The sequence below is a fragment of the Equus quagga genome, chromosome 13 (genome assembly GCF_021613505.1).
Source record: "Equus quagga isolate Etosha38 chromosome 13, UCLA_HA_Equagga_1.0, whole genome shotgun sequence".
Classification (NCBI taxonomy): Eukaryota; Metazoa; Chordata; class Mammalia; order Perissodactyla; family Equidae; genus Equus; species Equus quagga.
This window is the reverse complement of record NC_060279.1, coordinates 60516176-60539468: the sequence shown is the minus strand read 5'-3', so window position 1 is coordinate 60539468 and position 23293 is coordinate 60516176.

Below are 23293 nucleotides of genomic sequence, written 5' to 3'. Positions count from 1 at the left end.
GGGACATGGTGGGTCCTAAGAAAATGTTAAGGATTATTTTTATCATTGAAATATTGGAGAAGAGGCAGCTGTTTTGCTCTGAGGCTGTTGCACTGAGGAGAAATATTAAAACAAAAATATTTGTTGATGAGGGTCAATTCAAAGCATCTAGTTGTCTTTAAAGCAGCAAAGATTTAGAGACAGTTAATGATGGGAAAGACATTGTGGCAGGAGCAGAGGCAGTGGGGGGTAACTAAAGGACAATTAAAATGTAATTGTCCTTCAGGAGCCCAAGGTCAAGTGAGAGAGACCCATCCTGGACATAACAGAGATGCCAATCAACATGGAATGACTGAGCTGGACAAAGCAAGGACAAGAAGTCAAAATGGGTGGGGTGGCGGGAGGTTGCGTCCTGGAGGCAGCGTGAGTTTTGATGGAAAGGAAGACATGAGCATATAAGGGCTGGCGTGAAGAGGTTGTTCTGGCAGGAAAGGCACTCGATCAAAGGCCCAGAGAAGGGCCTGGACATGGGGACTGGCAGGTGAACAGGCAGACTTGCTCAGGGACAGGCTGGGCAGAAGGCCCCAGATCCCCATATCTGCTTTGTCGCTTAGTAGCTGGGCCACCTAGGGCTAGTTGCCCTCCCTCTTAAGGCCTAAGTGTCTTGCTTTAAAACTTCAATTTCATGTTCGATTAAAGACATGAGATTGAAAATGAATATGAAGAGATTGACCCTGGCTTAACACATGCAATTCCCCTCCCTCTTTTCTTCCTAATTTCCTAAAAATCACTTCCACATAGCCAATGGCCACTGGATATAAGATGAGGAAAACCCTGTGACCCACAGGTGATCACTGGGTGTGCGTGGCCAGTGTTCTCCTGCTCCTTCCCCCGGAGAGCTGACTGGGAGTCCGCATGGAAAGGTGACAGCATAGGACTCTGTGACCACAGCTGCACCTCCCCATCCTGCCAGGAAAATGAGCCAAATAGGTCTTGTCTTCCTGTAATCCTTAAACTGAGACCTGACATCCTGCCATGGAGTTAGGTACATGCTACAGCTGTTCCTATTGCAAAAGTGTTCCTGTAAATGATGAGGATTCTTCTGGAGAAACCGACTGTGGCAGGTAGACTCATGGTCCCCAAAGAGGTCCACATCCTAAACCTTGGAAACTATAACTATGCTTCCTCACGTGGCAAAAGGGAATTAAAGTTGCAGATGTACTTAAGGTTGCTAGTCAGCTGTCCTTGAAACAGGGAGATTATCTTGGAATATCTAGGTGGGCCCAATGTAATCACGAGAGTCCTTAAAAGCAAAGAGAGGACAGAGATGTCCAGTGTGGCAGCTCGAGAAGGACTTGGCCCAACATTGCTGGCTTTGAAGATGGAGAAAGGGAACCATGAGCCAAGGAAATGTAGGCGTCCGCCGGAAGCTGGAAAAGACGAGAAAACAGGTTCTCCCCTAGAAGCTCCAGAAGGAACACAGCCTTGCCGACATCTTGATTTTAGCCCAGTGAGACCCACGTTGGACTTCTAAGCTATACAACTGTAAGATGGCAAATTTGTGTTGTTTGAAGCTACCAAATTTGTGATATTTTTTTACAACAGCAATAGAAAACAACACCTATCCTCCACCTCTAATTCTCCTTCTTGAATTCCAGCAGGCCTTGTCATTCACGTATTCACTCATGCGTACATTCATTCACTCATGCCTCCATAGACTTACTCATGTATTTCTCTGCTTTAGGATCCTAATTTGTAGATAGAAGTTAATGGTAGAAACTATTGCCTAGGGTCTTTTTGAAGGTTAAATTAAATAAAACAAACAAATGGCTTACCACATTGACAGGCATAGAACAAGCACTCATAAATGTTAGCTGTCTCTATTAATATTATTTTTTCTTGTGGTTCAGTCAGAAAATACTTCTTGGGTACCAGGCTGAGCCCAGGCCATGGTTCCTGGACAGGGGAAGGGTCCAGCAAGGGTTGAAGGGGGCTTTCCCCAGAGACCACTCAGTGTCTTCTGCCTACGTCTCCTTGGCCATCTCTATCTGCAAGGCAGGATCCTAGATTCAGTCTTTCAGTTAGGCTCATGGCTGCCCTTGAATAAATCAGGGTTCTGTTATAAGGGAGGGTGGGAGATAGAATTTTAGCAGGAAATTACCCACAGTTGATCAAGGCTTTGGAAATAAAGGAAGGAAGTTAGAGAGAAAAGGAAATAATCATTTTAGGTGGACCATTATGTACCATATCTTTTATAAGTGTTCTTCCACTTAACCTCATGACCCCCCTACAAGGTCAGTAGTCTGATCCCCATTTCAGTTTGAGGAAACAGAGAACCCAGATCACACAACTAATAGGAGACAGGCAGAATGGGACCTCTGGATTCCAAGTCCACGCCCCTTCCATCCTCCACTCCCTCATCTTCAGTGTGGGGGGCTGTAGGCAAACCCAGCAAATGGAAAACGCCACTTCTCCTGCTCATTCAATCTCTGGCTGGACTGCAAAACCATGTGTTTCACCAGCAAGACAAAGGCTGTTTTGGGTTTTTTTTGACAGTTGTAACGAAGGGCTTATTATTATTCGCAAATGCAATAAATGCACCACCTCACACTTGAAGGGCTTTAACAAGCCTTAAGCATTTTTCAGACCATACCAAGGCACCACCACTGCCTAGTTACATTCTGCACCCATTTCTAGTAAAGAACTGACACCTCCTTCAACATCAGTTCTGCCCTGTTTCTGGTTTATTATACACTTCCAAAAGAGCAAAAAATTGCAAACATGTTCAAATACCGTGTTCTTTTTGTAGTGCTGCTTCAGACTGGTTTTCTCTGGCCTTTCCAGCTCCTCCCTTTCAGGAGGCAGCAGAGTTGCCTTCAGCACCCATACCATCCTAGTCCTGAGGGAAGTGTGGGCAACAGGAGCATCACACAGAGCCAAGGCAAACATAGCAGTCTCCGCTGGAGCAATTGTTCTGAAAGAAAGCCTTTCTCCATCTCTGTCCTTTGGGAAACCACACGTCCTGCTAACCTCTCCTTTGCAGCTTCTCTGGCCTGCAGGGGGTGCCCCCAGCACCCTCAGCTCCTACCTACTTCCTCTCGTCGGGGCACTTCTCACATCATTGATGTCCAGTAAGCTTTTCTGTTCACACTGTAAGACAGCTTTTTGCTTCCTGGGTGCTCACTGGACAGCTGACCCCATGTTCTGTGAGCAAATTGTCATGGAAAACTCTTCTGGGTGGCTGAGACAGAGGCAAGGGGGTCCTCACTAGAGAGTCCATCTGTCTGAGCCATCATCTGTCATCAATTGACCTAATTGAAATTGAGGCACATGAATGATAAGACAAACAGTAGGCCAGCAAATGAAAGGGAGCCTTTAGCTATCATTTGGAAATCATTAACCAAATAAAAACTGGTTCAATGATTTGGCTCAGTATCTGAGGCAAAATCTCTTAGAAACTGTTGTGCTTATATAGATACCCAAGGGTGACTGATGACAGAGGAAAAGCCACTCTGTATCTCTGGGACCCACAAGGAGGCAAAGCAAGAGCTTCATATGCCCTTTCCTGACGCACCCCAGGACGGCCTTCAGGGCTGAGCTGTGAGCCCTTTGACCACAGCACTGGAGATACGCCTGTGACTCGACAACTGTGGGACGCTCTCATCGGAACGGCAGGTTTCCCTGGAGTGGGCTTGAGAAATTCTACTCCTAGGTTACATTGGCATCCTGAATTGGCCTCTAATCAGCCTGCGTTCACAACCACGGGATGGCCCGATGATTAGATAAGATGTGGTGTGTCGTTTGCACTGCAGAAGTGCAAATCGTCATCCCATACCCCACCTCTCCATCACTTGCTTTGTCAACATTTCTCCACTGACAGTTGCGTGCTCTGTAGTTTTTCCCAACTCTTTCTCTGCATGTGTATTTTTTCATGCAGCTGAAGTAGAATCCAAGACAATGGGCAAAATAAAGTTGACTTGCCTAAGGACTTATGAACCAAGCATTGTGCTAAGGGCTTTATAACCATTATCTGATTGCTTCCTTAAGGCAACACAATTACATCAAATTTACAGATGAAGAATCAAGGTTGATGGAGATTATTTTGCTCAAGTACAATGAGAGAGTAAGTCTAGAGCCAGGATGCCCTCCAGATCAGTTTCACTGTGAAGGAAGTCCCTGTCATTTTCACCGTATAAATAAAAAATCTCCAATAATCCACATTTCCACCCTTATAAGGCTTAGAAAACTGATGTTTCTTTTTAGGCCCTGGAGGCAATTCAAAATCCTACTGTGCCTTACAAGCTCTGAGATAAATTTTAAATAATGTTTGATTAAAACTTGGATGAAAAAACCTGTTTCCATGTTTCAACATTGAAAACTAGAATTCTATGCATCTAATATCTAGTGCCTTCCTGCTAAACAGAACATTCAGCTAACCAGAACATTAAGGTTCTGAGCATTCTAGATAACAGTGACTTTTCTATAATAACTGTAATGAATACAATCTGGAGAAGAACTCTCAGTGTTTTGAGAAACACTTTGGAGGCAATGGTGACCATACCTAATGATGGGTGACAATTGACTTCTGGTCTTCATTCTGTTCTTTCCTTTCTCTCCAATTTCCACTGGCTATGGGGGGGGGGGGTGGGAGGGAAATGGAGGAGAAACGTTATTTTTGCTTTGGTTTTTGCCCTTTACGTGCCTGCTCCCTTTGTGGGCGGTAGGGGAGGCAGCACAGGATCCATAAATCATGGTGATGATAGAATGTGTGCTAATCCACTGGTAGCTTCCTCCCTCACACTGGGCTTCCTGCCTGATGAAGAGGAGACTTGAGTTCATCTGCCAAGGAGTCAGAAAGATCTTCTCTTGGTTGTAGCTATTACATCCATTGCAGTTCCCTCCTATCTCAGGAAGGGACAGTGAATCAATCATATGTGCACGCGTCATTTCATTTTCTCAACACAAATCCCCCAGGGTAGGAGTTATTTCATCCAGTTTATAGATAAGGAAACCGAAGCTCTAGAAATTTAAATGACCTATCAAAGCCAGGTAGCCAGTGAGCGGTGGAGCTGAGCTTTAAGTCTGGGCATTTCACACCCTGGCGGAAGCTGGGCTACAGTTCTCAGTGGGGCGCACTGGTACAGACCACCCTTGAAGAAACTCTGCCCTGGTGGGCAGAGCATCCAATGGAACGTCCTGGCTCTGCCTACAACCCCTGACCCCTCATCTTCAAGAGAAAGAGGCAGGGGCCCACCCTGTGCCCGAGTGGTTAAGTACGCACGCTCTGCTTCGGTGGCCCAGGGTTTCGCCGGTTCGGATCCTGGGTGCGGACGTGGCACCTCTCATCAAGCCATGATGAGGGGGCGTGCCACATGCTACAACAAGAAGGACCCACAAATAAAAATGTGCAACTATGTACTGGGGGGCTTTGGGGAGAAAAAGGAAAAATAAAAAAATCTTAAAAAGTAAAAAAAAGAGAAAGAGGCTATTATTTGTATCACTCGGAAGAAAATTTTACTTATTAAAAAAATAGCGTTTTTTTCCCCTCAAACTTTACAAATAAGGTAAAAAGGGTTGAGTGATTGGATGTTAACAAAATAAATCCCTCGGAAATAAATGAACATTTCATACTGTGCTTTCTTTCAGTTTCCTGAGTTCCAAAATAGCACTTCCAGTGATTAATGTTTTCTTCATTAACCGTAACTAAACCAAGTAAAACTCAAGCTCTTCTTTAACATGTTTTTCAGGAGACCAAAGGTAGCTCATTTCTAAGGGTAACCCTTTGAAACCTGCTGCAGGCGTCTCAAGGTCATAGGGAGAGTGTGGGCTTTGCTGGCAGGCAGACATGGAGTCGGGTCTCAGTGCTATGACTTTCTAACTGTGTGGCTTTGAAAGAACGAGCCTTAGTTTCACATTTTGATACAGGGATTTTAATGTGAGAACCATGGTAGCTGTTACATTGGTGGCCCCCACTGAACCATGTCTCCTGATACTCATGCGCTTTGAATCTGGGCTGTGTCTGTGGCTTGTTTTAACCCATAGAATGTGGTGGAACTTCCAAGAATACTAAAGTATAAGCTCCTAGTCTTTCTAAAGCAGAGATTCTGGATGGGGGCTTATTTTGCCCCCCAAGGGACATTTGGCAATGTCCAGAAACATTTTTCATGGTCCCAACTGGGAAAGTGCTACTGGCATCTAGTGAGTGGAGGCCAGGGATGTTGCTAAACACTCTACAATGCACAGGACAGGAATCTGCCAGCCCTGTCCCCAACAAAGAATTATCCAACCCCAAATGTTAACAGTCTGAGGTTCAGAAACCCTGCTGTAAACACTTAAACTGGGCCGTGGTCCTGAATCTCCACATAAGAAAACCAGTTACCTTGCAGAAGAACTGCCCAGTTGAGTCCAACCCAGTTTGCTTCCAGAATCATGAGCAAAACTGAAATGTTTTGTTTGTTTGTTTTAGGCCACTAAGTTTTGGAATGGTTGCACATCAGTAAATAATTAAAACAATAACATACGTTCAGGAAACTATCGTGTCTCAACCAACGTCAGCTTCCTTTGCAGTGGATGATGTGGTGCGTCACCCACATCCCCTCTTCAGGTCTCCGGTTCTGAGCCCCTCAGTTGCTGGTTGTTTTCGTGGCTGATTGTTCATGGTAGAATGCCTGTCCAGGATCTGAATTTTGCTGAAGAGAGGGGCCTCCCCCAAGCTCACAATCTCTTCCCTGGGGCAACCCACATCAGATGACCAGTCCAAGTGCAGGAAGAAAGTCCTGAAGGGTCCTCCCAGCTCTCGAGCTCCCCAGGGCCACTGCTGACACTACACCTGTGAAGCACCTCCCCAGGTCAGCTCCAGCTTCCTTCACCTCCTCCAGGTCTTGATCTTGAGGAAACTGCCCCAAGATTCTCTTGCATGTAAATCTCTGTCTCAGAGTCTGTTTCCCGGGGAAGCTGACCTGGAACACCTTCCTTCCTCTTTGTCTTCCTCCCATCTCGAAGTTTTTGACTTAAGACCTTCAGGACACAGGGTAGTTTGGCCAAAAGCCCCGTCCCTGTATGTTGAACCAAGCCATGGTCCTTGTTCCATCACTGGCTTTCAATGTCTGTTGAGTTTCAGTTGCCTTGACAATAAAGAAAGAAGCAAAAAGTCTTGCCCTAAACCCAAAGAGAGATGCAAAAGTTTAACTGTAACTCTGGGAAACTTATAAATAGCAAAGAAACACAGGGAAACAGATTCCTCTTCACCAGAAATGCAAGAAGTGCAAATTAAATCCACCTTGAGATATCATTTTACATCGACTAAATTAGCAGAACAAAGTAAAAATAAATTCAAATACACATTGCTGGTGACATTATGGTGAATATTGGGTCCTCTTAATCTGTTGATTTAAATATAAATTTCTTAACATGAGGAGAAAGCAATATGGCAACACACAGTGGAAGCTCTAAATACGTCCTCATGCTCTGGCCCATTAATAAGAATGTATCTGAATATTTTTGTTTAAGGGGAGATTTGGAATTCAAATTCTTGTCTCTCAAATGTCACCAGGCTAAAAACATATATGTGGTATAAATAAATATGTAGTAGAGAACAAGGAGCTAGAACACAGAGTTGGAAGACTGGGAGATATATATTGCGCAAGAAAAACGTTTTGTAGTTTCTCAAAGCTTGGTCTTCTGACTAATTTGGATGTTGGACCAACAGCCTGGGGTAATGCTGAGCCTGACCCGAATCCGGAGAAGCCAATTTTATGTGAATTGGGCCTGGGCACTTGCATTTTCAGTAAATTCTCCAGGTGTCCTTGGGCCTCCCAAGTGTGATAGTCCCATATGGAAACTATCCCTTTCTGCTTTTTTGAAGGAGATAGAATTAGGAGGGATATCATCTTTTTCTGTAGTTTTTTTGCTGTAGTTATTTTATGTTTTCACCATTGTCAAGAAAAAAAAAACTGTAATTTTCCTTGAGCACTCCAGAGAAAAGTCATTTTAATCATGGATGTCTTAATAGCCCCACGTTAAGTTGCATAGCTTAACCTCATCTACATGGGTAGGGTAAACATCAAGGAAGGAAAGCCTTGCATTAATAAAAGAGCATCCTTATCATTATTAATCCTCTGGTAATAGACATTTATGATATATTTAAGAATCTTCCGTTGTTAACCATTCGAAAGTCCCCCTGGGTCCCGCATCAAGCACGCTTCTTGCTCCCAGCCTAGGAGGTTGGGATGGCTAATACGTGGGTGGAGCTCTGTCGCTGGGTTTAGGGAGAACTGTTCTGAAGGCTGACGCAGCCACGTTAAATCCCAAAGCTTAAAAATATCGCGCCCTTAATTTGGAGAGAGGAACACCTGTGAGACATGCACGCTTCAGAATGGAACTGGGGAGACAGACAGAATGACCATGTCACTCTCTCCTTGCCTTGTGGAGTCATTAGCACAACTAAAATAGCTGTCACAGAACTAATGCATATTTCTGTATCAGGACCTTATTTCAAGTACTATTTAACTAACTGTCTGCTAACCTAGCAAACTTTTTAGTCTTTTAAGAAAAAATTTTCTGGCTTTATCAGAAACATCTAGAACTCCAACTTCTGTATCAAAGGGTTGTTGGGCAGGGAGATTTTTCAGTGGTGAGCCCTCAATGCCAATCTATGTTCACCTCATATCAAACCCAGTTATTGATTAGAAGGAGTGAAAGAGGGTTAGAACGCAGGTATGCCTGCGTGCATGCATACACACACGTGCACACCCACACACCATGAAAGAGTCTCAAAGGGGCAAATAATGAATATAGTGGAGAAATATTACAAGGCTGTGGAAGGCAGATGTTGATGCTGATGAAGTCAAACGAGAGATATAGAAGCTTCCTTTTCCATCACTGTCATGTCTGAAGAAGATGAAACAAAAATCTGTCCTTGGTTTCACACGAGCTGGGACCAGGTCACAGGGGAACTGAACGGTTAGAGGGGCTTTGCGTTCAAATAAAATTGGATAAACCTTGGAGTCCAGAGAAGTCTCAAAGCTTTTGCTTTTTCTAACAAAACAGATAGTGGTTCTAAAAGGACATTCCAATTAAGATCAATTCCTAAGACTGAGACTTCACCAAGTGGATTAAGGATAAAAATGGATGGAAAAGGGTACTCAACTTCATCTCGGACTTTATTTTCTTTAAATCTTGCCCTATTTATATTAGCATTTAAGCAGCACATCAAGTACTAGCAGTTAAGATATCTGTGGTTGAATGTCACAGCCCAAATCACCTTACTTTCATATTAATCTATATATTTGATTGGAAAAACTCATAATTATTTTCTGAACCTCTGCTAAAATCTGTCTTGTAATTTAGCCCCTGGATGTCATAAGGGAGACCCTGCTACTCACCTGAAAAGCCAATAGAATGACAATAATCATGTCACCGCAGGGCTGAACTCTGCAGGTCATCTAGCTCTATGTCCATTCATGTACGTCTCTTCTGCCTCCTTCTAAGAGAATTCAAGGTCACTTATAAATGTAGATTACTACGATATAGTATTTTGAAGACAAAAATCTAACTGAATATTAACATCTGTTAAAACTAGGAGTCATTGAATTTATTGAATGAGGGTCATTTATTGAATTCATTTCTGTATTTAACTATATGTTTGGAATATTTTTCCTACTAAAGGCAAACACACGAGCAGAAAAATTATCTGGACCACGAAATATATAAATATATGGTGGGGGTTTGTGTGAGTGTGAGTGTGTGTGTGTGTGTGTGTGTGTGTGTCAGAGGCAGTAGGTGGAGGGTGTATGCATGGTTTTGTAGGCATCTGCAAACTTTTCTGTAAAGGGTAAATATTTTCAGTTTGCTGGGCCGTATGATGGTCTCTGTTGCACCTACTCAACTCTGCCATGAAGGCATAAAGTCATCCATAGACAATACATTAACGACTGTGTCAATGCAAATAATCCATAACCAATCTATAAATCAAAATTGGGGTGAGTTTATTATGAGTCAGATCTGAGGACTAGCCCTGGGCCTTCCTTCCCTGGGGAAGGAAGGGCACCAAAGAAGTGGGGTGTACAGAGTGATTACATACCATCAAAGAGCACGTATCACATATGATTGGAATGTCCCTTTTACAACAGTCACGAGATTGCCTACGCAGCACAGTAGTTGATGAAGGAACGCAACAGGTAGCAGGTCTGTGGTCTCCAGCTGGGTGGTCACAGCAGGTCAGCAATCAATCCCTAGCCTAGGAGGAGATGCTTATCCTTAAGAAAGTGCTGATGTGGGAGAAATTACATCTTTCTTTATCTTAAAGTGCATTGTTCTTGTCTTTGGGACATAGTAAATACTTGAAGCAGATATACATTGCATGCTCAAAGGCCGTGTCAGGCCCTTTTGGAAAAACAAGGTCAAGCCAAATTAGTTTTACACCAAATGGCTTCCTCATATACCCCAATGTATCCTATTGCTTGCCATTTGTTTATCAATTGGATGTGGCTGTCTTCCAATAAAACTTTATTTGCAAAAACAGGTGACGGGCCAGAATTGGTCATAGTTTGTCAATCCCTGGATTAGAGAGTAGACCAGGCAGTATATCATTAGAATTGTCTTTTTCCACTCACCATTTTACTAAAGGAGAACGTAAGACCCAGAGAGGTGAACTGACTTACCCCAAGACACACAGCAAAGCCTGAACCAGGATCCAGATTTCCATGATGTTCTCTTGATCCTCCTAACTCAGAGTGGAAGCCAAAGTGGCAGCTCACTCCACAGGCAGAGTGGAGGGGTCTGGAGGAGAGAGTGGAGAGCAGAAGAGAGAGTGACAGTGCATGCAGTGAAGGGATGCCCCCTAATCTCTCCTTCCTGACAGTAGTCGGTAGGGGTTTGTTGTGTTTTTCTCATACTTTGTGGTTTGGTTTTAATAGTGGAAGCACCAGCAGGCAGGAAGGCTTGCATCTGCCATCCGCCTAGCTCTTTGGCCTTGAACCAAGTCACTGCCACTCTCTGAGCTTCATTTTCTATAATGCGTAAAATGAGGGGCTTGGCTGATGAGCCTGAACTCCCATTTTGTTCTTAAATTTGATGATTCTCCAAGCGTATTCCTTCTGGTTCAGCATTTTCCCCATAAATCCACAATGATTCACAAGTTGGCCAACACTAGCCCAGGGCTTAGGTGCAGAGAGGCCCTGAATTGCCCCACCCAGGTGTTCCCTAGTTACGTATTTCTGTGCTCACCAGGCCGACTGGCTTCCACCAGAGCACCCCAGAAACTGTGAAGGCCCGAGTTGATTACCATAATAAAGGTCCACACCTGTTCACAGAGCCTTTCTGGTTTTGGCTCTGAACTGCTGAGTTGGGCGTTTTACCAACTCAGTACTCTTGCTTATGGATTTATCTGTCCCTTTAGAATCTCCACCTCTCACTAAACTTCTTCACAGTAAGCAGTTTTATAACAAACCATGCCCTGGTTTCAGCAAACGCAAGGCAAGACGGGGCCCTCCTGTGGCCTTGTTCTAGATGAGTGTATTATTGCCATTCATTTGCATGTTTTTGCCAAAGACTCAAATCGTCCTTCCTGCACCACAGGACTTCCATTCATTTTAGTTAAATTTTCTTCCTAGGAAATATGGTGTAGGAAATTGAGCATTGGCCCGAGTCTAGAGACCTGGGTTCAAATCCCAGTGGCATCACTATTAGGTGTGTGACCTCAGGCAATTCCTGGAACCGCTCCCCCAGCTTCCTAACGAAAGAGTAGAGAAGGTCGCCTCGGCTTTATTTGCCACAGTCCATTGTAATGGTTCTGAAAGCTGATTCTACACTGGGATCACCTGGGAAGTGAAAAAACCCTCCAAATTTCTGAGCCCCACCTCCATCCACTGAATCAGAATCTCTGAGGTGGTGCCCAGGCATCAAGCGGTACTAAATACAGTCCAGGTGATTCTAAAGAGCAGCCAGGCTCGAGATCCACAGGTGTTAATAGTCTAAATGGTATCGTTGATGTGAACGCACATTTCAGAAAGGCCTTCTCAATGTGTTGTACTATTGTTTCTATTGTTTCTATTTAGAGGGGAGATACCAAAATTCTCTGCGAATAAGTCCCAAGTTAAATAAAATGAATAAGTGAATAAAATGAGGCAGTGTGATATTATGATTTATAATAAGAAATATATGCTTGGTTTTTGTCCTGTTTCTGGCTCAAAGTTCCCCAAACTCTTGCAATTTCCTGAGCCGTAAGAGCAATGGGAGCATCTTTTGTTATAATATTTGGTTTCTTGTCCTTTGTTTCTGAAATCGATTACCTTGGAGCCATAAAACTGAAATGGGTGTCTTGTTATTCATAATAATCTCCTTTCAACAACAGCGGTGTTATGTTAATGAGGTGACTTTTGGAAATTCCCTAAAGCTGGTGGGGGAGGGGATGACGGGCAACCAGAAGCTGGTTGCCAGGGGAGCAACCACGTGATTAGAGGATTGGAACTTTCAGTGGCCCCCTGACCTCCTGGCAGGGGAGAGAGGCTGGAGATTGAGTTCAATCATCTATGGCTGATGATGTAATCAATCATGGCTATGTAATGAAGCCTCTATAAAACCCTAAGAGGATGGGTTTGGCGAGCTTCAGGATTGGTGAATATATAGAGATTCGGGGAGAGCAGCGTGCCAGAGAGGCCATGGAAGCCCCTCAGCTCTTCTTACATGCCTTGCCTTATGCATCTCTTCCATCCAGCTGTTCCTGTATCGTATCTTTTTATAATAAACCTGTGATCTAGGAAGTAAATTGTTCCTCTGAGTTCTGTGAGCTGCACCAGCAAATTAACCAAACCCTAGGAGGAGGTGGTTAGACTCTCCAGTCTATAGCTGGTTGGGCAAAAGCACAGGTGAAAACCTGGACTTGCAACTGATGTCTGAAGAAGAAGGGTGGTCTTGTAGGACCGAGCCCTTAAGCTGTGAGATCTGATGCTATCTCCAGGTAGATAGTGTCAGGATTGAATTAAATTGTTAGACACCCAGCTGGTGCTGGAGAATTGCTTGGTGTGGGACGCCTGCCTTCCATTGAAATTCATCGCAGAATCTCAGGCAGCCTATCCTGCAACATATTTTGGTTCTTTGAGGTTTCTCGCGAGATATACAACCTTTCTAGATTAAAATTAGGGTCAGGTAACTGAACCACCCAACAGTCCCACAGGACTGGATTCAATGTGCTGCCAATTTATTTAATCCTATGGGAACCCTGAGAGATGAGGTTGGTGGCCCCATTTTTTTAAGTGAAACAAGTAAAGCTTGAGAAGACAAATGACTGTAAGGAAGTTCTCATAACTGGGAAGAGGAAGTGATGGGACCGAATATCAGAGTCAAGGGCTCTTTGCATTAGATCTGAACTGCTTCCCGCTTCTACCATATGGAGGTTAAAACCCTGTGATTTCGAATCGCAGATGACAAGCGAACAACACTAATGATGGCAGTAACATCACATTATCATCTTCTGTGTTGTCAACTCTTCAAGATGCTTTCACATCTTTTGTATTTTAGAGAATCATCATATTGAAATTGCAACCTCAGCTGGCTACCACAAGACTTTTCTCAATTTAAAGGTAGGTAGCGTTTCAAAAGTCTTAATAGGAAATCTCCCTAGGGAATGAATGCTATAAACACATACTAGGTACTTTCTCAGGCTATCCCATTATTACCCTGCACAATGCTAAGGAGGAGGCTGGCTCACTGGCTGCTCAAGACCCCACCAGGGCAAACAGAAATATCCCAAGTGACTGAGCAATTCCATTCCTGGGTACCTGCCCAGGAGAAATGAAAACATCTGTCCACACAAAGACTTGTACGCAAAAGTTCATAGCAGCATTATTCATTGTAGCAAAAAAGTGGAAACAACACAAAAGTCATTCAACAGATGAATAGGTAAACAAAATGTGGTATCCCCATGCAACGGAATATTATTTAGCCATAACAAGGAATGAAATACTGATACATGCTATAGCATGGACAAATCTCAAAAAAAACATTACGCTAACTGAAAGCAGCCAGATGCAGAAGACTGCATAATACATCATTCCATTTACATGAAATGCCCAGGAAAGGCAAATCTATCTAGACTGAAAATAGATCAGTGCTTGCCTGAGGCGAAGAGGTTGAAACGGGGGTTAATTACAAAGGAGCATGAGGATCTTCTTGAGCTGATAGAAATGTTCTAAAATGGAACTGTGGTTGTGGTTGCACCTCGGTCTGAGTTTACCAGAAAAGAAATCATCGAATTGCACATTTAAAATGGGTAAATATTATGGCATGCAACGTTTATCTCACTAAAGCTTTTTTTGTTTTGTTTATTTTTTTAGGATCCCGTCAGGAGTATAACAGCGAGGTCAGGGTGGTTCAGACTTCGACTTCTTTTCTCACCAAGACTTTTTGGCAGAAGGTCAGAGGGGATCTAGTCTGTGGGGAATTGCATCGGAAACCAATTCAAGATTGGTTCAAGATTCAAGAGATTTGTTTAAACCCAATTCCACCTTATAAATTTATATGAAGAAACTAATCTTCCCAGAAATAGGAACGCTCATGTTGCCCCCCCAGGGCTTCCACTTTCGCACTGAGTATCTGGGAGGTTGTTGGTCATAGAAGCCCACTTTCCGGGTGTGGAATAAGCACTCAGGGTGATGGCTGATGTCAAAGATGGTTCACACCAGGCCCCCAAGAAGCCTGTGAACCACACCAGCCCCTTCCTGGAGATGCCCATTTATGGTCCAGTTTGCCGATGTTTCCCAGATTCGGTGACTCTCTGCCAGGACTTCGCAGGTGGGTCAGTATCAAGTCTGATCCTTTCCTCCCCCTTGACCGTGCTCCAGACAACTCACTTTCTGTTTGAGCAGTCTTTCTCCAGCCAGGACACCATGCAACACTTTAGGTTTCTTTGTTCATGAGGACAATGACGTTGCAGATCTGTCTTCTGGAAACTTTGGTGTGATTTGGCTGACCCACCTCCCTGAGAGCAGGATCTGACTATATTCAGCCAATGCTCCCCTTATCTCTCAGAGGCCCTATTCTAGGTTCTGGAGATGTTTGACACCCTGTGCACTGAAGGCAGGGTTTTCCCCCTTGCTTGAACCTCATATACTTCCTATTCTCTTAATACAAATTGAAGGCACAGTTGCCTTTCTGAAGTGGGTTTAGTATTGCAATGTTCCTAGCGTTCTCCCTTCACATGAAACCCAAATTCCTCCAGCCTACTCCTGCTCCTTCCTCATGGAATTGGATACAAAGCTGAGGGTAGAACTGGGTCATCAGCATTCTCTAGATATCGTGATTCCACTGCCTGAGAAAGTGGGCAGTTATGAAGCGGGCCATCCTGATATGTATATGTCATATTAATTCTCCCCTCTGCCCCCAGCAGCAGGGATTCAGACTGGCATGCTTGATGCTGGCGGGGCTGTTTGCATGTTTCCAAAATGATACGTGAGCTGTGGCTGCTCCTTGAGAAGGGTCCACCAGGGGCTTGTCCCCCAGCTGCAGCCCTGACCCCAGCCTTCCCTGGATCCACAGCTCTACCGTTAACTCTAGTCTTAGATCTGAATGACTCCCAACCTTAAAGATGACAAGAATACAAAGCACTTAGCATGATGGCTGACACATTTTCATTACTAATATTATTATTTCACTTTTAGCAACATCCACTATTTCATTCCAACCTTCAGATTTGGTTATTAATCCTATCTTCAGATTTAATGAAAAATATTTCCATTTGTTGAATGCCTAGAGTGTCTTATGTCAGGATATCTCTCACATCAATCAATCTATCTGTAGATTTATAGACAATCCATAAATCAATTTCTTCATTAGCTGTTTATCTATCTTCTATCATCTACCTACTATGTTGAATCCAGGGTGTTTTGGTATCAGCACTATTGATATTTTGGGCTGGCTAATTCTTGGGAGTATGTCCTGTCATTGTAGGGTATACAGCAGAATTCTGGGCCTTTGTCCACTAGATTTTGGTAGCACGCCCTGCCCAAGTCATTGCAGTCAAAAATGTCTCCAAACAATGCCAAATGTCTTCCTGGAGGAGGGGAACAAAACTCATCTGTCATCTATCCATTTATCTTTACTGCTTCTTTCAAAAAGGCATGGAGTAGACATTATCATTTCCATTTTACAGATGAAGAAATTGAGGCTGAGAGATTATGTGACTTATAGAGGTTACATAAATATTAAGTGATGGAGCTGGGTTACAAAACTAGATTTGCCTTACCAAAAAAAAATTCCTGTTCTTTTTATGATACTAGGCTTTTAAAATTAAATACAATGTTACACTTTTTATCCTCAATGCCATTATTCTTCTTTATTCTCAACTTAAAATCATCTTCAAAGTTAATTCTGACTTTCAAGCCAAAACATATGTCTTCCAGCCAGAACAGGTGTGAATATATCCAAACCTTTGTTCTAATCCTGTCCTCAACTCAAGACGTAATCCTATTTCCAACCACAATTCTTAACCCTCCAATTGTTTTCTGAATTCTGTTTCCTATCACCCCAGACAAGGAGGGGGTGAACTGGAAGAGAGCCCCCTAGGGCCAGTTAACCCAGCAAGTGAAGTGGATCAGCTCATTGACAGCCAGGGACATGTATATTGTTCCATTCTAAAGAAGGATGCAAATGATTGCTTCTCTGCTGATCCACTGATTCAGTGCGCATAGAGACCCTGGTCTGCCACAACCCCCCAGAAGTTGGGATATTTGGACCTTCCCAGAATAGCAAGCTCCTGTTTGCACTTCTCAGTGACGGGCTAGAGCTCATAAATGTAACTTCTGAAAAAATGAGCAAATGAAAGATGGAGTTTTTAACTGATCAGTTGGCTTCCCGGAGCCTGACATTTTGGTTCAGCTTTTACGCAGTAGTTTTGATTTCTGCCCCAATACTCTGATGCCCATTAGATGGCTGACAGCTTCCGGCCTCCATGTCCAGAAGTCAAGCAGCGAGAGACATTGTTTCATAGCAATTAATGTGATGCTTGGAAGAGATGGCAACAAGCTGAAAAAAATTAATTGAAAATTTAACCTTCAAATAAAAATACTTAGACCATAGGATCCCATTTGTAAGCAGCCTATGCTGTCGGTGCACATTCTGTTGTATTATTAAGTATTTTCTACACCATTTCTGATTAATACAGCAGTGCTATTTTCCAGTCTGGTCTCCTTAATAAATATATGTGTCAAATATCTCTTTCCTCCCCTGAATGCAAAGGCTTTTAATCCCCCTTGTTTGCATGTGCTAACTGGTTGTGTAACGAGATTAACAGCTCTGCCTTTTTTCCTCTGCAGATTTTATAAGAAAAGCCAGTGGGCTCCCAGACAAAGTTAAAAAGGTACTTTCTTTAATTTTGCATATTGTTAGCCGCAATCCGGTTGCTAATGTTTGTTTTATTTCCATCTGTCAAAAGCAATGCCAAAATATGTTGTGTTTGCCTTGAGTTGGCTCAATTAATCCTCCGCTGGAAACAGTTCTGTCATTTCATGTTTAGTTAAGGCCCTGATTCAGTAGCTCCCAGCCCGGGGCTCATCTATGCCAAAGAAAGCCAGCGCACTTTTCATACGACTTTCTGGGAAATATCCACTGGACAAAGACAAAAGAGAGAGATGGGGTAGCACCGTTATAGGAATGTTGGTTTGGAGCCAGACTCATCTCTGCAGTGTGTACAAATCAGGGTGTGCCGGTCTTGATCCTATCGGCCTGTGGAGCTAAAGGAACCCAGCTAATGGGTCACACCGGGGGAGTGGCTTTGTCAGGTCTCAGATGGGGTAGACCCCCACGCGTGCAGCCTCAACCTAAGTCTGACGGCGTCTTAGGCTGCGCGGGCGGCCATAACAACATATCGCAGACTGGGTGGCTTAAACAGAAGTTTATTTTCTCCCTGTTCTAGAGGCTAGAAGTTCAAGATCGTGGTGTCAGCAGGGTCGCTTTCTTCTGAGGCCTCTCTCCTTGGCTTGTAGAGGATGGGTGATCACGTTCTCCCTGTGTCTTCACGTGGTCCTCGCTCTGTGTCTCTGTCAATTTCCTCTTTTTATGAAGACTCTGGTCATCTTGGAATGAGGACCCAGCATAATGACCTCATTTTAACTTAATCACCTCTTTAAAGACCTTGCGTCCACAGACCAGCTGAGGTACTAGGGGCAGGACTTCAACTTACGGATTTTGGGGGGACACAGTTCAGCCCATAACAGATGGTAACCAGAAAAAAATTTTAAAAATAGGATGACGTCAGAGGGGAAAGATCTTAGGCCAAAAAGGATAAAAGCGGCCACGCTGGAGTTTCTCTCTCTCACCTCTTACTCTTCCTGCTGCTTCTCTTTCTCTTTCTCTGAATGGAAGCCCTCTCCACCATCTCTATGCAGTCAGCATATTTTACAGTGTAGGCTCTTGGATCTGTATGCTCTGAGTTCAAATCCTGACCTGACCTCTTATTAGCTGTGTGACCAAAGGCAAGTTCAGTTCTCCAAGTGTCAGTTTCTTCACCCTTTGAGTGGGGTTAATAACAACTGCCCCAGCTGGTTTTGTTTTAGAAGGATAATATGGTACCATAGGTGAAAGCCAGTGGAACACCAGGGTGGAGTAAGTGAGAATGTTCTGCCCTGAGTGCAGGGAATAGGAAGTATGTTGCTCATAGGGAATTTAAAAATAATAACACAACTGACCTTTTTTTTTTTTTTTTTTTTGCTGAGGAAGATTGGCCCTGAGCTAACAGCTGTGCCACTCTTCCTTTGTTTTGCCTGTGGATCGCTGCCACAGCATGACCTCCAACAAGTAGTGCAGGTCTGCACCTGGGAACCAAACCCAAGCTGCTGAAGCAGAGCAACCTGAACTTAACCACTAGGCCACAGAGCCGGCCCCACAACTGACTTTTTAAATTATGTCAGTGGTACAACATTTCCTCTCATCAGGGCAGATGGCTCCCACTGCCAACCCACCCTGCCTTGTATACAACAGGAGAAGACCCCCTCTATGTCTGTCTCTCTTGCATGTGAAATGCATGTGTTCTCTTTCTCTTTTTCTGTCTCACTCTCACACACACGCACGCACATTCACACACACACGCTTACACCTGTATCTTGAATTTAGTCATTTCAGGACAACTTAACCAGAGGTATTGCACATGACCGCACATCTTATTTCTTATTCATTTTACTCAGAAATTGCCAAACCTCACAGCTAAATTATATATGATAGAGAGTCATCATTTATTGTTGTTTTGCAAAAAGAAGGCCTATTGGTCTCTGGCTAGAGCCTTCCTCTTCTTTCCAAAATATCCTCAAATCCTCCAGCGGGTTCCAGGACTGCTTCCTACCAGAAGGCATCTTGCTATGAGTCAGGAGTCAAAATCTGCCAACAACTGACCACAGGAGAAGTGCGTGTGGCTGAGCCCATAGTCTGTATTGTTCCATACCCCTTTCTGAAGTGGTACCCAATCCCCTGGCATCTTATTTTTCCCTAAAGATTGGCACCTGAGCTAACAACTGTTGCCAACCTTTTTAATTTTTTTCTGCTTTTTTCTCCCCAAATCCCCCCAGTACATAGTTGTATATTGTAGTTGTGGGTCCTTCTAGTTGTGGCATGTGGGACACCTCCTCAACGTGGCCTGATGAGTGGTGCCATGTCCACGCCCAGGATCCAAACCAGCAAAACCCTGGGCTGCTGAAGCTGAGCGTGCAGGCTTAGCCACTCGGCCACGGGGCTGGCCCTCCTGGCATCTTTATATGAAGTAGCTGCTTATGTTATAGCCATACTATCTAAATAGCTATTTTATATCAACAGAAGAACTGAGAGTTGTTTAGTTGTGCTAAAAACAAAACAACAATAACAACAACAAACAGAATTCTGAATGGTACCTTTCCTTTTTCGAAGGGAGACATGTGTCTTCACACAATATTGAAAAGTCTAAACCCTTGGCATGAGTGATGAATCTTTTCCACAGACTATTCCATATTGGGATTTCACATAGGAACCTCTTCAGTCTAGATGGCCAACGATGAAAGAAATAGATGGTGGTGTGTGCTTGCACGATGTGTCATGAAGTTATTAAAATGATAGCTATCATGGCCATTTAATAAAATAGAGGTATTTGATTATATCATAAGAACAGAAAGAAGCAAAATCTTATGTTATATAATATATGTTTAACAACCGAAAAGAAAACAACACATCTAATTATGTCTGATAATGTTTAAAACTTAGCATACTCACACAGGAACGCCTTTAGAAAGAACCCTTTTGGGAGGTAGCCGGGTGTCAGATTCTCAAGCCTATATCCCACTAGTTTGGGCCTGATTTGAATTTTCCATAATTAACAGAACAGGTTGTATGGAACCTGGGGTTGAAGGGTGCGATCGAATTTAGGATTTAACAAAGGCAATCAACACACGGGTTAGCACGGTTGAACTCAATCTGAAATGAAAACTTTATGGAGCTATTTAGACACGTGGCATACCCATAATTCATGGGACCTTTAAATTTAACAAAGCAGGGCCTTAATAAAAAACTCCAATTTCTTCTTACCAAGACACGGTAAAATTCCTAGCTTGTTTTGACTAAGAGAACTGTCCATTTTTGCCCAGAATGCTCATTTTTGCCATCTGCGTTCTCTCTTCCCGCCATTCTGGACACATGTAGCTTTGCACCAAGGTAACATGTCTATGAGGCAGGCCTGTGATTGTGAGTTGCAGAATCTTCTAGGCTTCTGTTACTAAAATTGTTCAATTTGTAGCATGTGAGTAACAAAGTTATTATAAAGTCATGTTTCAGGGGCATTCTGCTTTCCTCCCACGTGGTCCGGCACACGCAGTCATTTCTCTCCTCGGGTCTGTGCAGCCTCTGATTTGTGCATCCTCATACGATCGAATTGTTTTGATGGCTGTGGGGTGGAGTTGTGGAGGGTTTTTGGTAGTAGCAATTATTTTTCAAAATGGGAAGATGCAAATAATAAAAGGAATATCTCAGCTGCCAGACTATAGATCCTGCAGCTCTTGCTAAATACCACGGTTCAATGCTCCCACTAGAGTTTGCCTCGTGAGTCACTTCACACCCACAGCCACAAGGCTCCACATTGAAAAAGAGGCCTGGAAGGAAATGTATTAAGATGTTAACGGTGACTGCATTTCAGTCTTGGGATTATGGGAATATTTTCTTCCCTTGTTCTCCAAATGTCCTTTGATGACTTTGGTGGAAAAAAAGAAAGTTTTTTCAAAAAACTATAATAATCATGCTACTTTTTAATGTGCATACCAAACCTCCTGACATCGTATGAGCTAATTCTGTTAATTTCAACATTTTTATCGTCACACCTGAGAAACTGAAATATTAAGATTTGGAGAGGACTAACAAAAAATTTCTCATTAAAATCATTACCATATGCTGGATGCTCGTAGGAATAATTTTTTAATTTAAAAATTTGAAAAACATTTATAAACTAAAATAAATAGAATAAATAGAAAGATATGAAGAATATTGCACATGATATTAAAAATATAAAGGTCTGGTTCAATCCATTCCAATTCATATTTAGTCACTCATTTATTCATTCAGCATTATGGGCTAGGTCATTGGATTCACTGGTGAGCTATGTACATAGTCTCTATCTTCAGGGAGCTTGTAGTCTAGGTTAATTTCCTATTAGAATAAAAATATTCTAGGATTAACAGATACTAATTTAAAAGTAAGTGGAGAAAAAGAAAATCAATAGATTGCAGAACTATATTTTGCATGCATGGCAATACGTAGGATGAAAATGTATTCTCCACTTCATCCAATACACACACACATACACAAACAGTCACAGTGTCTCCCTGGCTCAGAGACCAGGATTTATCCCAATCATAAAAGTAGATAGTCATTTATTTAAAGCACTTGTTCTTGAAAGGGGCAGTTGACTTCCCCACATCTTGCTCCGTCCCATCGATATATATTCGTAGAAAATAAGAATGAGCATTGAGGGTGGGCAGGACCCCCTTATATCTCAAGGGCCACAGAACCCCTACAGGGAAAGGGCTGTGATGGAGTAAAGACAGGAAGTCCCTGGCAGCAGTGCATACAATAAAGGTGACTCCTGTGTTTCATTGAGTCGTTCATTTAGACTGTCAGAGAATCAAACAGATGGATTAGGAGATGCTCTTGCCTCGGTCCAGCAGTACCTGGATGGAAGAACACCTGTTACAGACTAGCAATTCCATATGGTACCATTCAAGAGTGTTCATCACAAAACACACGTCAGTGGGAGTGGGTAGGAACACTGTAGAACAAAGGGAAAATAGCATCACCCTCAAAATTATCTGAAATGGAGCTGAGAGATACAGGAAAAGGTTAAAAGGAAGCTAATAAGAGGTAAATGCTTAACTACTCACAGTGAAGACAGAAAAGATCAGAAAGTCAAATCAAAGCTGAGGAAGATAAACTCAAAATCACATCCACAAATGGGTCCCTCCTTCTCTCTCTCTCCCTCCGCACCCTCCCCTGCCTCCCCTTCCTTCCTTGTTTCCTTCCTTCTTTCTTTCTTTGTTTCAAGACACATTTATTGGGCATCCAATATGTGTCAGAGAAATACAAAGAAAAAGATGAGAAAAGAATAGAGAGACAGAATGGGTATAATACACATACGTTTTAGATATTTCTAAAGATTAAAAGCAAGTAATTGAAAGAAAACAATCATCAAGGGTATAATTAGACACAATTTTCTTAAGCTGAAAGGATCTAAATATGGAGATCAAAAATCCCCACTATATTGTAAGAAGAGATAATGAAAAAATGATTTACGCCTAGAAGAGTGTAGTAAATGCCAGAAAATGGAACTTTACAGCGTTTTCAGAGAAAAGTGTGTGACCCAAGAATGGTATAACTAGCCAAATGGCCATTCATGGGTAAAGGAAAAAAACAACACAGCACAAAACAAAAAACATATTAACTTTCAAAATATGTTACCCATAAAATCTTATTTGAGAGAAAAAGAACTTGAATATGATCTATACACAATTGAGAATTGACCTGAAATCGAAGACTCAAGGATGGGAAAACCACGGCATTAAGACTGACTGTGAGGGGCTGGCCCCGTGGCCGAGTGCTTAAGTTCACGTGCTCCACTTTGGTGGCCCAGGGTTTTGCCGGTTTGGATCCTGGGCGCGGACAAGGCACCGCTCATCGGGCCACGCTGAGGTGGCGTCCCAGATGCCACAACTAGAAGGTCCTACAACTGGAATATACAACTATGTACTGGGGGGCTTTGGGGAGAAGAAGGAAAAAAAAAAAGATTGGCAACAGATGTTAGGTCAGGTGCCAATCTTTA